The 16,905-nt window shown below is 32.4% G+C and overlaps 1 protein-coding gene across 6 annotated transcripts in view; it reads left to right on the top strand.

Moving 5' to 3' along the window:
- Window positions 1-16,905, top strand: part of ERBB4 (erb-b2 receptor tyrosine kinase 4) — a 1,053,313-nt gene that overhangs the window by 725,546 nt on the left and 310,862 nt on the right. The gene's annotated exons all lie outside the window — the stretch shown is intronic.

Here is a 16,905-nt window from a genome sequence, read left to right as displayed (position 1 = left end):
CCAGGGTGCTGCCAAACACCATACAATGAACAGAGAGCCCCTCCCATCCCTACTCAAACAAAGGAGTATTGGTCAGTACAAACACAAAATATTAATAGCACTGAGAGTTGGGAAATCTTGTAATAGGAGTCGATAAATGACCAAGGCTAGGCCAATCAGATTCTCTCCCCAGATTTGGAGTCCAGAGACACTGGTTATACTACCTTAGAAACCTGAACCAAAAGATATGTTAAACCTAATCGTTAATGAGAAACAGTCCTCAAAGACACCAAAAAATACAGCAACTATGCAGAGAAGGAAAGAAAGAGTAATAGTTTTTGACAATTTTTACCTCCTGGTTCTGTGCCCTTCATGAAGTCTAGCTATACTTCTATACTTAGGTGACCTAGGAAACATGTTCTTCCAGTACATTTGAATGGTGTTTTATTACTTGCCACAAGTATGGGTGGAAGGGAGTCTTGACTAAGAAAATCATCAAGCCACGGGTTATGTACCAAATCATCAGACCTGAAATCATTTAATTCAGCTAATTTTTCAACATAGAAGTTATGCTTACTATAAGCTAAAATTCATTTAATGGCCATATCCCTACTTCACAGTCTACCAAATTTAAATTCAACAAGCACATATACCTAATATATACAAGTATTAATACAAATTTTAGAATAGTATACATTAGCCTAGGACTTTGTAAAATATTTTTAAAGTAATTTAAAAGTAATTGTCTTTAAAAGTAATTTTCACAATATTCCTGTGAGTTAAAGAGGACAATTATTATTAAACTCACTTTAAAACTTGGGAAATATAAACTGAGGAAATGATTGAAGGTGTTAAATCTACCCAGCTAATAACTGGGATTTTAACCTAAGTGTTCTGAATCCGAAGACATACTGTTTCATATACAACATATAGTACAGCTTAGTAGCAAAGAACACTGGATTTGAAATTAGCCAGAGAATACAAAACTCAATTGTTTCCACTTCCTTTCTTTCATGGGAAAGTGACTTCATCTTTCTAAATCCCAGTTACCACATCTAAAAAGTGTAGATAATTACACTTGCTACTGAAGTTGGGATGAAATTGAATACAATAAATGCAGTTGAAACCCTTAAATATTTTGGAATATACTAAGGACCCAATAAATAATAGCTGATATTATAATGAACTGGAAAGGATACTGTTAGAAAACTTTTTAATCCGTTTTAAATCTGCATGAGTAGATGTGAAGAGAAATTCCTGTAGGCCAGTTCCACCTTGTGAAGTCTGCTGACACCCGGTGGCTGGGGAAGGAAAAAGCAAAAGCCCTGGAGTGAAGTGGAGGTTGCTTATCCTTCTCTCTCCTGGTATGAGCTGCTTAAAAGATAAATCACTTATCCATTCTTAAAGAGCCCATCATCCTGAGGCAAAAAGTATTTCAGAGCTACTCAAATATATATTTATTGTAGGATCTTAGTTTTAGAACTATGGTCATATTTTTTTGAAAAGTAGACATGGGGAGAGATTCCGTAACAATATGAGACCTCCAGAGATATCACAGAGCTGTAACATATGTGATCAATTTCTTTAAAGTAAAATTTTTTAGGCTTCCTTTAGATTTCCAATGGCTCCTATGTTATTTAAAATATATTACTTACTCTTAGGCCCACTTAAGATGCACTTGTATCTGAACTCTTCTGACTCAACTTTTTAAAAATCAGAAAACATGCTATGCAAGTTTTCAACAATATTCTACCTTTCTTGATTGACCATATAAAAGTACATTTTCGAGTCTGAAAGACATACTCTCACATTATTTGCAAATGACTTCTTTCCCTATGACCAAAATAAATTCAATTTAGTGAGGACTTCTCTGGAGGTATTCAGCTTCATGATTTGCCAAAATATTTCCTTAATTTTTATTGATAATTATTCTTTCAGACTTTCCATACATTAAAAAGGAAAAAGTATTTAGGAGCCCCGACCTTAGCTAAGAAAACTGAAGTTAAGAATATATTTCATTCCCCACATCTTATCGATGCTGACATCTTCCCACAGGTGTCTCTTCCTTGCAAATGTGCTGGGAGTTATCCTCTGTGTCATTAAATGGCATGAAGTCACAGTAATGACAAATAGCCCAGGCTCTGGGAGAACAAGTTCATGATAATGAATGACTTGTTAGGGTGAAATGAAGCAGAGAGTGGTGATCAGATTGAAAACATCTCTGAATAGAGATAAGGGCAGACAAAGTTGTGGGTCACAACAATGCTGAGCTTGAGGGGAGGTCTGCAGGAGGCAGATGTTTTAAACAGAAGAAATGAAGAAAAGGTTTCTGTTTTTAATAGATTTAGCGAAATGAAAGGACAATTTGAATAAACTGCCAATTTACTATAGACAACAGCTCACTATGCAAACCTGACCTATCAGACAGAAATTTTAGTAAAATTTTATAGATTTTTAGTGAAATTGAGTAACATTTTGCAACTTATTTTGTATACTGGTCTGGGTGCCACAGTTAGTTTGATTGCATATTGAATAATTTAATTGTGTCATTGTTCCTCTATAGCATTTAATAATGCTCAGACTATAAACTCTTGAACCAATAGCTACTTTAAAAATATTTTTCTAAAATATAAAAAAATTTTTCTAGACAAATTCTTAAAACAATGTTAGACAACCTAAAGAATTTCATAAATATTGTGCTTGTAGAATCTAACAAGTGTTCGACACTTACTGTTTTACTTATGACTTTATAAAGCATCTGAATTCATTCTCTTAAATCCTTTTGGATATTAGCACATCATGACCCTATAAACCTAACAAAAATATTTCTCACACAGTTGCAAGGGGTCAAAATAAGGCTTACAATGGGATGCTGAGAGCTATGTTACGTGTGGAGCAGGGACTCAAACTTGAAAGTACTTTTAAGCTCAGTTAAATCGTGGCAGCATTGCTCCACAGCGCAGCTTAAGTAAATTGATTCAATGGATTAATGTAGTCATGTCAGGTGAGACAAACTTATCTGCTATGTGAAGTCTGAGGCTTATGGAAGTATTATTTAGCAGGCTTACTGGTAAGAATGACAACTCTCTCTATTCATAAGAACTGAGTCCTGAGGTCTGAGCTCTATAGGTTTAGGTTTGAGAGAGACTAAGCTTTAAGAAATAAATAACAATGATTAAAGGAACAAAGTTATCTCTGTCCCTGCAAGATATATGAAGCACACTTATCTCATTTAAAATAGATACTGCATGTCCTTTTTTATCTTTAGGCACAATATCAGGCCTGCTCTCTCCAGTCTCCTATTATCAGGCAGGGTGATTGTTTCATTTTACACATTCCTTTTGTCCTCCTAGACCCAGTGTTATCATGGTCACTGCATTTTGAGTGAGGAGGGGAAAAAAAGCACATATCAAAATATTGCAGTTTGATTCTCCAGACCTTTACACACATTTTGCATTAAAGTAGTTATAATTGTATAATTTTCTAGGCTGATAACCACTCAATATACTCTTCAGTTTTCTAAGTTGTTTTACAAGTGACATTTCTGGCTTAAAAACTAATAGAAAAATGTAAGTGCATTTGACAATAGGTTAAAAAATTATCATCTAAATCAAAATATGACACCATAAAATTAATGAGGAAATGTATGTTTCAACTACCAGAGTGAACAGATACACTTCTGTCCATTTAAATGTCTGTTACATTGATTAAAGCTAAGACATTATTTTAACCAAAGGAAATTTCTGGTGGTAGAATTTATTGCTAACTTCTTACTTAAAATATTCCTCCAGCCAGGTTATCTCAAATATTTTTTAATTAAAAATGGAATAAGAGTTAAATTAATACAACTAGTATATTTGTTCAGTTGTAGATAATTGTTAATGTGGGTATTACTATATTGGGAAAATATTACTAAAACCTTGTTCCAAATAATACATTTTGTTATTTATTGTGCTATACAGACATTAAAGAATACTACAGGAAAATTTAGAATTTATTTAGCATTTTTCTCAATAGTTTATTATGCTTAGGCATGAAGAAAATTACTTTTAACAGCTGAATTATATTAAAAGTTTCAGTTTAACAATAAGGGGGGAAAAACACAAAACCTTAACCTGGCTTATACATTCTGTTCCTTCTAGGAGAAACTTTAGAAATATGTATTTCTCCTTTTATTTATTCTAAAATATATCTGGAACTTTTGACGTGGAATATTAAAATCTCAGAAAATGTTTATATATTTTTGTTCCTCAAAATTTTAGCAATAAAATATAGCCACTCAAAATTAAATTATATTTCTTTCTATGAAATTTCCAAAAGTTTCCTGTTCAGTGTGAAACCAAAATTACAAATTACAAAGATAGTAAACTAATTATACTCACATATAGGCATCCATATATAATTTGTCTAAAGTGTAATTGTATTTACAGTCTTTGTGGAACAAATGTTGTTTAGAAAGAAGGTGCCGATGTGGTAAATATCCAATTAGAGCAAAGCAAAGCAGTGGGAGCTAATGGGGAACAGAGAAAGCTGAGGCAGCAGGCTCCATCAATCAGGAAAACAGCGAGCCTTTGTTGAAAGCCAATGTCTTTAATTAAAACTCCGTATTTTACTAATAACTTTGCATGTCCACAAACCTTCTTATTGATTTCAATTATTTCTATTTTCCCTTTTTTGGATTTACAGTATCTGGAGATGCTGTAAATTAGGGTAAACATAGCAATGTACTAATTACTTGTATACATTTAACATTTCAAAAAGTGCCCCAATAATTTCCTTATAGAAAATGAGAGAAGAATCTGCTCTGATATGCTGTTCATTTTGATATAAGTTGATATTTGTTATGATTTGATGACTTTTCTCAAATATTTAAAAGAATAAGATTTTCATTGTAACTAAAGGAGATGTATTTATTTGAAATGCTCTCTATATGACAGTTTATTGGGATTCAGGAGATATTGCTTAATGCCATGCTATGGGCTCAAGGGCTATAAAGGAATATATGAAATCGTGCCTGTTCTCTGGTCATGCAGTGGATAGGATACATGACAAGTGAGGAATGTTTGAAATAATCAAAAAGAATATTGGACAGAAGACATAAGGAAACTAAATATGTAGTCCTAAACTATTAATAATTCAATTTCAAAAACCTGAGTTTCTTTGAGTTCCCTCAACTGCACAATGAAAGAACTGAAAAAGATGATTTATTGTATGGTCAGAATATTTGTGTGTTGTGTGTGCACATGCATGTTGATGAGCTATCTATGTATGTGTATAGGTACACACATATATAATTATAGTTGATATACACATATATACACACACACACACACAAATACAGATAAGTTGAGGGGGGATGTAAACTGTTGGGGCTCAGTGGAGGTAGGTATTCTAAGCAGAGAGATAAGAAAGTGAATATTTCACATTTGAAAGATTATTAAGAGGACATTAAGAAGAACAGTTAGAACTATCTAGAAGTATTACCAAAAGAATTTTGTTTTTCTGGCAGTGATGAGAATTATTCTGAATCATTTGTGTTTTTGCAGCAAAAGAGCCGTCATTGGCATAACTATCTTTGACTACCAAATAGAAAATTTCAAAATTATCTACATGGGGCATGCTTCTATTGAATAGGACATGCATACTCAATCTTTGCTATAGAAATGGAAAGAAGTGTGATGATTCATTTTCATAAAAGGAGGCGCTTACATACTACTCTCTTAGTTAGAGAGTTTGGCAAGCCTAGAGAAAAATATCCCCTTAAAGTTCTGCCTTGCATTAATCTGAAATGTATCATCTTCTATTTCAAATTAATTACTTTGGTTGGAGAAAGAATTAAGTAAACAGCATAGGGATGAAAGAAAATTAGAAGGGGCAATTGGATATAGGGCAATTTCTCTTGTATCAAGCCACATTTTGCCCATTATATTAGAATAAATGTGAATTCTCTAAATATCAGACATATTATTATTCTATTTCTCAAACCAATAAAAATTTTATATATTATTTGACAATTCATACCATTGTCATGCCTGCTTATCTTCATTAGTATGGGTATTTTTAAAGAAATATTCGCTATATTAATTTACATTGAGATTATTAAAAAACAGCCCCCAAAATATTTTTAAAAATAAGTTTCACATATTACTATCTCAATGAAGACAGTTATTTTTGGCTTATCTGAAATCCTTTTGCCATGAATTTTGTTATAATGGAGTTGATAGAGCATTATGACCACAAGAAAACCTGTAGGTTTTGTTCTGTTATCAGTATTTTTTTAACTCAAATACCTTATTACCCAGGGTGATTATTTTCTCCTATAATGAGGACTTGTATGTATTTAAGATTATGTAATTTCATTAACTAGAACATAGAGAGGAGAAAAGGACAGAAAGACAGACTCTGCCATTTATATTTAGTGATAATTTAAAATAGAAATCAAGCTATAATATTTCACCAAAACACAACAGAAAATGTAAATGAATGGAGAATTACCACAAAGACTATGAAATGGAAAGACTATGAAAGTATCAGTTCTTCTAAAATTAAGCTATACATTTAACCTTCTTCAATCAATTTCTAATGGTTTCTTTCTAATTGAACAAAAAAGTCTAAAATATCTCTGAAAAATACATTTAGTAAAACAGCCAGATGTTTGAAAAGAACTAGTATGTGGAGTAGGTTTTCTACATCAAGTATTAAAATTTTACAAAGTAGCAATTATTAAAACAGTCTGGTATTGGTTCAGAACAGAACTGGATCAATGGAATCTAATAGAAAGTTCTGGAGGCTAAAGTCTATATAGTAATTTTGTTTTTATAAAGTTGGAATTTTAAAAATATGAGAAAGCATAGATTATTTGATAAATTATGTTAGAACAAATAGTTCACATGTGGAATAAAATGAAGTTAGATCTCTACCATAAAACAAAAGACAGGAGATGGATTATACATTATTAAGTATAAAAGACATGAGATAGACTATAGCTAGTCTCCAGATAGATAGATAGATAGATAGATAGATAGATAGATAGATAGATAGATAGATAGATATACATAGATTACAGACTAAAAGGTTAAAGAGCACAAAATAACTGAAAGTACTAAGGAAGAGTAGAGATGAAAATTACATAATGATGAAGGTCTTTTTATATACAACAAGTTACAAAAGAAAAAAGAAATCATTTTAACTACATTATAGTGATTTTTCAAATAGTAATTTGAATAAAGTTTTTAAAAATTAAAAATTTACATAAATCTCTAAAGGTGTTTAGCCTTACATATAATATAAACAATGATTTTTAAAACCTAAACATGCTCAGATAATTCCTAGTGAAGATGAAAGTACACTACAGAAGCAATTTATGATTTCAAACTGCTGGCTGCAACTTGTTAGTGAATTATACAATCATTTCAGTGGATCTTGACCAACATTAAATGTTTACTGAAATAGGATGGATTGGAATGGAATGGAATGGAATGGAATGGAATGGAATGGAATGGAATGGAATGGAATGGAATAGAATAGAATAGAATAGAATAGAATAGAATAGAATAGAATAGAATAGAATAGAATAGAATGAATAGAATAGAATAGATAAAACAGTATCCAAATGCTTTGGTTTTTAATGCTTTTAAATTAGGGTCAATATTATTCCTCAAAACATTTCATCATGCATGTGTGTACTGAGCCATGTTATACAATTTTATTTATACTATAAATTGTGATTTTGAAAAAAAGTTTGAAAAACAGTACAAGGGAGTATCATTTAACATATAGGCAGACATTATTGTCATTTTAACAAGATAATCCCAAACATGTTCTCTGAGGAAAAAAGCAAAATATTTTTCCCTATATACTTGAACTTGTGTTCATGGTGTAACTCTTTTAAATGGTTCCTCTATAAAAGTCTGCATTATTACTGAAATATAGGCTTCACTGTTGGCCTTCTCTAGGTCTCAGATTTAAAGAGTTTTTGACTAGTATTTTGGTTTTCATTATCATCACTCAAAATTGTGTCAGTTAAAAGGGTTTCAACACAAACCGTTTTCAGAGGTGTGAAGCAGATAGGTGTTTGATCATTTTAGTTAATTCAGTGTTGCATTTAAAATAGTTTCTGGAACTATCTTCCTCTCTTCCTACTACCTTTGGTTTTTACATTTAGACACTTACTGTTTGTGACTCTTAATTCAAACATATCAGTGAAGATATGTAAGAGACAGGAAACTAATTCTAAACTCTACTTTGATAATAGCTATTATGTGACCTAGGATAAGCTAAATATTTTTAAATGTCAACTTTATTTGTAACATTAGAATAATTAACTTGCTCTGCCAAATGCATAGATTATTATAAATTTTAAAATTCACATGATATGAAAACATACGAAGTTAAAAGTAATAAAACCTACCCATCAGTGAGTATCATTCCCCAAACCTACATTTTTTTCTATAAAGTACTTACTTTATGCTGATAAATTTGGAATATATGTGTATATCTATGTTTGTGTGTGTATGTGTGTGTGTGTGTACACATAAGCACATAAAAGTTCTGGGATTTTGTTTTGTGTGTTTTATAAAAACAAGTATACTGAATCTACTCTTCTATCACTTACTTTTATTTCACTGCACATTGTATTTTAAAAATCCTCTCATTTCAATATGTAGAGACCAACCTCATCCTCTTTTTAATGCTGCAGCTATTTCCCAAGTTATGGTTGTACAGTACTATAATTTACTTAACCAATCTACTTAACTTATTTGTGGACATTTAGGTTATATTATGTGTTAGTCCATTTTGTGTTGCTATAAAGAAAATGCCTGAGGCTGAGTAATTTATAAAGAAAAGAGGTTTATTTGGCTCACAGTTCTGCAGACTGTACAAGAAGTATCAAGCCAGCATCTGCTTCTGGTGAGGGATTCAGGGAGCATCCAAACAAGGTGGAAAGCAAAGGGAGAGTAGGTGTGCGGTGTGGCAAGAGAGGGAGCTAGAGAGAACCCATGGTCTTTTAAACAACCGGCTCTCTTGTGAACTAGTAAAGTGAGAACTCACTCTTTACTGCAGGAAGGGCACCAAGCCTTTCATGAGGAATCTGCCCCCATGATCTAAACACCTCCCACTTGGCCCCACCTCCAACACTGGGGATCAAATTTCAATATGAGATTCGGAGAGGCCAAAAATCCGAACTGTCTTATATTTGTCTCAGTTACAACCAATGAATATTTTAATAAACATTTCTGTCTACATGTACACATTCTTCCATAAGTCAGATTTCTAGATATAGAATTGCTTCGTCACATGTGAATTCACATATACAAATTCGATAGAGACAAATTGGTCTTCAAAAAATTTTCTATCAGTTTATACATCCACCAATAGTTTGCCCAATTCTTTACTCTCATCAAAACTCAAAACTATCTGGAACATACTAAAGATGCAGCAATATTCCATAGAGATGTATGAATATTATTTTGTATTTTTCTGTAGGCAAATTTATTTAGGTTTTAGTTTCTTCATCAATAACATGAGAAATTTAGATAGCATTCATTGGTTTAATAAATATTTATTCATTATTTACCTGATATGAGGCTATTTTTTTATTTTAGTATTCTATAATTATTTTCATCACAAAATTGGTAACTTTTTTTTCCAGTTGGAGAAGGAAACCCATTCAGATATTTATTGGGTGAAAGAAAGATTATATTTATCCCCTCTAATATTTTGGTTAGGGAACTAGGATATGTAAGAGATAAGATATTTTTTAAGGGTTTGGTTTTTGTTATTGTTTTTGTTTTGCTTGTTTTTCCTTCTAGGCTGGGTGTAGAGATGTGTGGTCTACGATAATGCAAAGTGATTTCAAAAATTTGAATGTCAGCTTTTCCATATTTCTTGATTTGTGGCAGGTCCATGATATAACTATTCCAATTTATTTACTAATTTATCTCCTGCATATCGTTTATTGGCAGACTTGTAAGGGTCTGCTTTCAATTCTAATGTAAAAAAAAATATTTTAAACCAACAACTATTGTCTCCTTATGCAGATTCACACACTTCCTTTATTGCCTTGAAACCAATATCTATGGTTCCATGAGGAATATGTAAAATAACTCATACTCACTCTCAAGAATATTTTTATTTTGAATGCAACAGGGCAATATTGTCCTGCCTGACAAACTTGGGAGATGCTAACATCCTATTAATAAGGGAGAATTTCCCTGGTGGCCAAGCATGTTAAAATCAGCTTTAACATCCCTCAATGAATCATGGATCATGTCTTTATAAAATAGATTGAGTAAAACTTCATTAAATAAATGAATAAAGCAGCTGGTGATGAAGAATGGATTAGACAAGATCCCTTTTCTCTTTGACACAGCTAACAATATCATGTCATATCCATGGATCACCAGGGATTTCTCTGGGACAAGGGTCAAACCTGATTAGTAGCTGGCTAAATCTAGGCATACTTCTATTAACAGACTCTGAATGTCAATTTCAGTAAAGGACTGTACAGGTATTTGTCACATTTTCCAAGTGAACTACAGTGGTCATTACACTTTGGATTAAACAGTTATGTTGCCTGTGGGGTGTATACTTCATGGCATGGCCTTGTCAGTTCATTTATAGTAGCTATCACCGAACTAATTAGGAACTAGGTATAATAGAAAATCAGTTATATTTTCTTCCCTCTTGTGAAAATGGGTATGATTATGGTAGTTTGGAAGCCCAGATACTTTTTTGATAATTCCACTTTGCTAGATCTATTTTAAAAAGAATATGTATACATATAATCACCTCTGAGAGTCTTTTTTAATATGGTAGGTTTTATGTTGTTGGTTAAAATAATTTAAAAAAATGCTTACAGTACAAACTCCTTTCCCTGTCCAAATCAGGATATAGGCATATAAAAAGGCTTTATTCTGTGTGGCAACAATTTTTGATTAGTCTGTAATCTAGTGTCAGATAGGAAAGAGCATTCTAGTTTAAGATTGACCCATCTCCACCTTTGCCTTTCCATCTAAATAAATATTTTACCCCTCCTGAAGGAAATTTTCATTAGGAAGAAGAGAGTATGTTAGAGTAGAAATTTCGAAATATTGGCTTATAAAATCTACTTCTAAAAAAACTTAAGGTTCCAAATAAAAGGAAGAATTTTCTGGCACCTTCCCCAGACTTACTGAATCAAACTATAGGAAGAGGGCCAGACGTCTTAATTTTAAATCTTCCTATTTGATTCTTAGAGTCTACCTAGCCCTGGACACACAGATGTGTACAATTATTCTCCTTTGAGAGCATGAATAAGAGGCACATAGTTTGGTGTTAGTTTTATTAAGCCTCATTTTCTATACATTTTAGCATGCTTTATAAATAATTCCTATTCTTAGATGGTTTATAAGCTTTGTTTGTTTCACTTCAAGTATATCCTGATGATAGTAGCTTTCCAAAAGCATGTTACACAACCCAACATGTTCAGTTTTTTAGTCACGATTCATCATTCATAGGAATAAATATTGGATCCTAGAGCTAGAGGGTACCTCTACAGAGGTACCCTTCATCAAGCCTCCTGTCTTTAATTAAGTAAATGTCTAAAACATCCAGAAGATACTTCCCTTAAAATACTGACAATTTTTTAAGAAGCCCATTCAGTAGCTTATTGCATTATTTTTATCACTCTAATAGTAAAAAATTCTTCATCATGTCCAACTCAAATCACCTCTAATTTTCCCTAGGCATTTCTCTTGTTCAAATCTCCAAGTATATAACTGAAAACACTTTAACAGCAAATCATCCCATTGAAATACTGTTTAATGAACATGATGCATTTCATGGACACAGTTTGTCAAAAGTTTGTCAATAAAAGTAGAAATAATGTAGGCAAGCACGGAGGTATGAGTCTTTGAATACTAATTGAAATAAAATGAAAAAGAAAATAAATATGCTTTGAAATGTGCTTAGCAATGAAATTGGGGGCTGCCCCAAGATCCTTTTCACTCAAAAAGCTGCTGGGTGAGAGAAGAGAACAGTTTTCTGATGCTCTTTTGTTTATCTGAAATGTTTGCCTTTAGAACCAGCCAAGCAATCGTTCTGTACCCGGTTTAGGTCATTTTCCTCCCGAATCTTTCTATCTGCTTGCACATCGATTTTTGTTTATTTGACTTCCCAATTAGTGATAGAGAGCTTAACAAGACAAATAGGAAATTAAAGCAAGAGGTTGGCGTGATTAAGTTTCTGACAAAGAATAATCAATCAGTCTATCCATCAAATGGTGCAAATGACAGAAAATTTTTCCTATTTTGACTGGTTAGAATAATGGATCTCAACTCTAGACTCCTATGGAGCTTATTAAAAACTATAAAAGCTCCTGGAATAGTGCCAGTGACTTTGATTTAATAGGAATTAGTTGATTTCCAGGCATTGTATTTTTAAAAAACACTCTATACCTTGTTACTCAAGTGGGATCTGTGGACCTGCAGGCAGAGACATTACCTGGGTGCTTATTAGAAATGCACAATCTTGGGCCCCACTGATACTGAATCAAAAATTGAATTTACACAAGAACTCCCACATTCAAGTTTGAAAGACCATGTGACATGATCTAATATACAACCTGGGTTCAGAAACACTGGGTAGAAGTGAAGAGAATAGAAAACACTAGAGAGAGAAGATGGAGGAGAGAGGGAAAGAGTAAGGAGATGGAGGAAGAGGAAGGAAGCCTCAGTGTAAAAACATGGGGAGAAGACACAAAGACTGCCTAAATTTAGCCTTATTTGTTTTGTTAATGGGCAAACTGAGATCTTCTTGTGTTGTCACTGTGATGTCAGTGCTGTTTTGCATTATTTATGAATGCTCTTTGTCCTTTTTGTTACTCATCAGAAGTAACAGTACATGTTTGATTAGTAAATTGCCAAGCTTCTTAAAATAAAATACATTTATTCTAAGGTAGTAACTTTAGTCACAGTATTGGTTATCATTATATTTAAAGAAGTAATTAAGCCATTGCTTTTATTAGTGAGATAGTGATAAGATTAAGCTACTTACAATTTTTTAAAATTTTTGAGGGAATAGTCTCTCAGCAGTATCCCCTCATCATGAAATGTTTGGTTCTTTAAACTTAACCCATCTGATTCTCATGGACATATTGAATGAATCTCTGTTTCTAGTGTCAGGTTCACTGACCTTAATTTAACAAACAGTTTAACTTCCCAGGTTTTACCTCTTATATTGAACAATAACATTTAGTGGTGTACCACCAAAGAATAAGCTAGTTAAAATTCAACCCAAATTTCTTAATGTACCCAGTGAATTAATTTAGAAAGGATACTAAATACAGGGAAAAAAATTCTAATGAAATATTTGAGCAAGAATGGAAATTAATAAAAGCCAAGACAATTATAAATTAATGCTCCTTTGGAGGCTGAGGTATTTCATTGATTTCAGGAATTATGTTTTATTTTGTGTCTCCATTATAATAAAATATGAGTATAATTTGATGAGTTTATTCATATTAAGTGATGCTTATTAATCAAAAATGCTACTAAATAAATTTACTTGATGATACTGTTTCACTTGTCCTGCATGAAGCCTTGATATGTGCAAAGGAAATATCTTGATGAAAACAATATCATATAACAATGTAAAGAAATGTTTTTGAATTCTATCATGTCACTATTTAAAGATTAAGCTTACTGTTTTATTCTTTTTGCTTATATTATTATCCATCAGATTCCAAATGTTTCATGCTTAGTGAATATTCATTTGGAATTAAGGCATGTGAAAATCTTGATAGTGAAAATCTATTTTTAATGTTTAATGTAACTTACTTTAAAAAATATTAAGTATAGACTGTTTGGGGGGGAACCTCATAAATCCTTTTTAATATCTTTAAATCAAAAATTTGGAAAGTATTTGTATTTGAATAATGATTTAGAGGAATTTTTATATGTTCCTCAAATGGAATATAATATCTGAGATCAAAGTATCCTGAAAAAATATGAAATCTTTGACCAAGAGAAGAGAAAGGAAAAGAAGGGGGGAAGGGAAAGAAAGAAAGAAAGAAGGAAATAAAAGAAAGACAGAGAGAAAGAAAGGGAGGGAGGGAGGAAGAAAAGGAAAGTCCATCAAGAGTAAGTTGTTTGGAAAAGATTCAGTATTAAATAGGGGCAGACTTCACCACAAAGGTGCAATTTAAGCAAAAACATAAAGAAGGTAAAGGAGTAGGCCAAACTGATTTATTATGTGGAATTTTATACTAGATATTTTATAAAAGAAATAATTTATTGTGAAATTTAATGTAACCCAAATTGCAAATACAATATATACCTTCACAAATCCAGGCCATAAAATTTGTTTCTTTTCAAAATATTTTGTAGGCTATGGTAAGAATTATCAAGTAACCTTATTTTCATGAAATTAAAAGATGATAGAGGGTCAGTCCAAATTCTGTTTTAGAAACTCTATTTGATGTCTGTATTGATTGTACTACTTAGAGAGTAATTAGATAATGTCCAATGAAAGGATATTATTCATATTTAAATATTATGAATTATTTTATGAATACCATCATCATGTTCAATGGAAAAGGATCCAAATAAAAATGTGAACTTATGAAATAATCAACAGCAGTATTTAAGGAGTCTTTAAATCTGATAATGGATACTAAAAATAATTCCCAGTTATTTGTATTTTGATATGCTCTATTTCTTAGTTTTTACATATTTATCTATTTACACTTCTCAGGACCTTACCTCTTTAACTTTCTGCATCTTTTTATCCATGTGTTAAGTGCATTAAACACTCAGCAAATACTTTCACTGAGCTGAAATGTGATTTATCTATTTACTTGGAGGGGATACTTACTTATACACTAGGTACAAAGCACTGTACTTATCACTGAGTCTTAAAACTTTAGTCAGACAATAAACTTCAATAAACTCATAGTTTAGTGAGGGAAAGGAAACATGAAAAAAATAAACACAACATACAAGTGCAATAAAAATATCTAACAGTTGCTCAGTACTGTTTATAGGGACCATGTTAAGCACTTTATACCTGTGTTTGTATTTATCTTCAGTCCTATCAGACAGGTACTAATACTAGCTCCATCTTAAAAATTGTACAGTAAAATACAGAGTGGTTAAATAACTTGCCTATATCTCATGGGTAGTCTTTGGATTTGAGTCTAGATCTTCAGACTACATACACTGCTGCATTAACTTTATCTTCTTGCTTGTTCAGAAGCAAGAGTGAGAGAATAATTGAGCTTGGAGATGTGTCTGGAAAAGTTTCAGAGCAAGTATTTACTAGACAGAGAAGACAGGAAGGCTTTTCAACATGGAGAAATGCCTTGTGAAAAGGCAATAAGAATCACAACTGCATATGATGCAAGGAATTAGGAATCCCAAGTGGTGTTTCTGTCTTGCTGGATGTAAGAAACAGAGGGAGAGTAAAGAGATGCCTAGAGACGGTGGTCAATTTATGGAAGATTTTATTCCTTGCTAAAGGTTTAATCCTATAAAATAGGGATGCCAGTAGTTTCACACCATGAATCAACATTTGTTAATACAATGGCTTATATTTTCAAGCCATTGCTTTTAGAGTGGCACAAAAGATTAATTGGAAAAAACTGATGGCATCCAAGAAAACTTTTAGAAGGCTATATAATAATTTAGAGATAAATTTTGAACAAAGTTGGAATAGAAAGGAGGAAAGGTAGTGAGGAATATTTAGGAAACAGAATTGCTAGTATTTGGCAATTTTATTAGGTATGAGAAGTGATGGTGAAAGGATAGGAGAATGAAAAATGCATTCCAGATATCGGCTGAGCTACTGGAAATATGTGGTGTTTCCATCAAGTGAGATGAGGGAACAAAGAAGAGAAATGTATTCAGTGGTGGAGTGGGAAAGTGAGTTAATTCCATTTTATACACCTTGGGGTATCTAAATGGGGACTTCTACAGAAAGCTGGAAACACATGCTACAGCTACATAGAGAATTCAGTTCTGGATCTGAAAGTCATCTACCTATAAGTAGTATGCAAAATAAGGGATGAATGATTTTTACCCAGGAATGTACCCAATGCCCCTGCCAAAATTGTCAAGATCAAGTCTGGGAAATACTAATATTTAGAGTCCTGATAAAGTAGCAGCAAAGGAAGCTTAGAAAAACTGTTGAAAAAGATAGGAAGAAACAAGGCTGAAGTGGAAATACAGAAGCCATGAAGTGATATGCTACATATATCCTGTAAAATTTGTACTTTAAATACTTTAAACATATTTCTTTAGAATAAGTGAGATAAGCAGAATTGTGTCCCTCATTACTATAATTTTGATCGCAGGCTATAGCATTGTTTTTATTGTACTTTACTTTTACTTACTATATTTTATTTTTACTTGCTATGATGATGTCAGCTTGGATTGAAAGATGTTGTAAGAAATGACCAATGAAACCTATTGTTGTGTTTAGTATGATGGCTTCCTCCCACCTTCCCTCCCTCCTTTTCCTTCCTCTCTCCCTTCCTTTCTTCCTCTCTCTTGTAAAATATAATGTGAATCAAGTAAAAAGTGTATGTTTCTTTTCTTGGTTTGACTACTAAAAGTCTCCATTTCTGGAGAGATCTTCTATCATGGAATTTAACTGTGAGCATTGTTTGAATTGATTTTACCTTTCCCAACCTGTCAAATGCCTTATTCAGCTATCTCAATTAAAAAAAAAAAAAATTTAGAGATAGTATCTCACTCTGTTGCCCAGTTGCAGTACAGCATTCATAGCACACTGTAGCCTCCAACTCCTGGGCTCAAGCAATCCTCCCCCCTCAGCCTCCCAAGTAGCTGGTACAACTGACTTGCTCTACTACTCCTACTCCTACTTCAAATTGGATTCTTTCTTGTTAAGTCATCTGATTGTTGTAAAGTACAATGATTGTTTGCTGAA

Source organism: Microcebus murinus, chromosome 8 (assembly GCF_040939455.1).
Source record: "Microcebus murinus isolate Inina chromosome 8, M.murinus_Inina_mat1.0, whole genome shotgun sequence".
NCBI classification, from domain to species: Eukaryota; Metazoa; Chordata; class Mammalia; order Primates; family Cheirogaleidae; genus Microcebus; species Microcebus murinus.
Note: the sequence above shows the minus strand (reverse complement) of the source record. Positions and strands in the feature narration are given on the sequence as shown.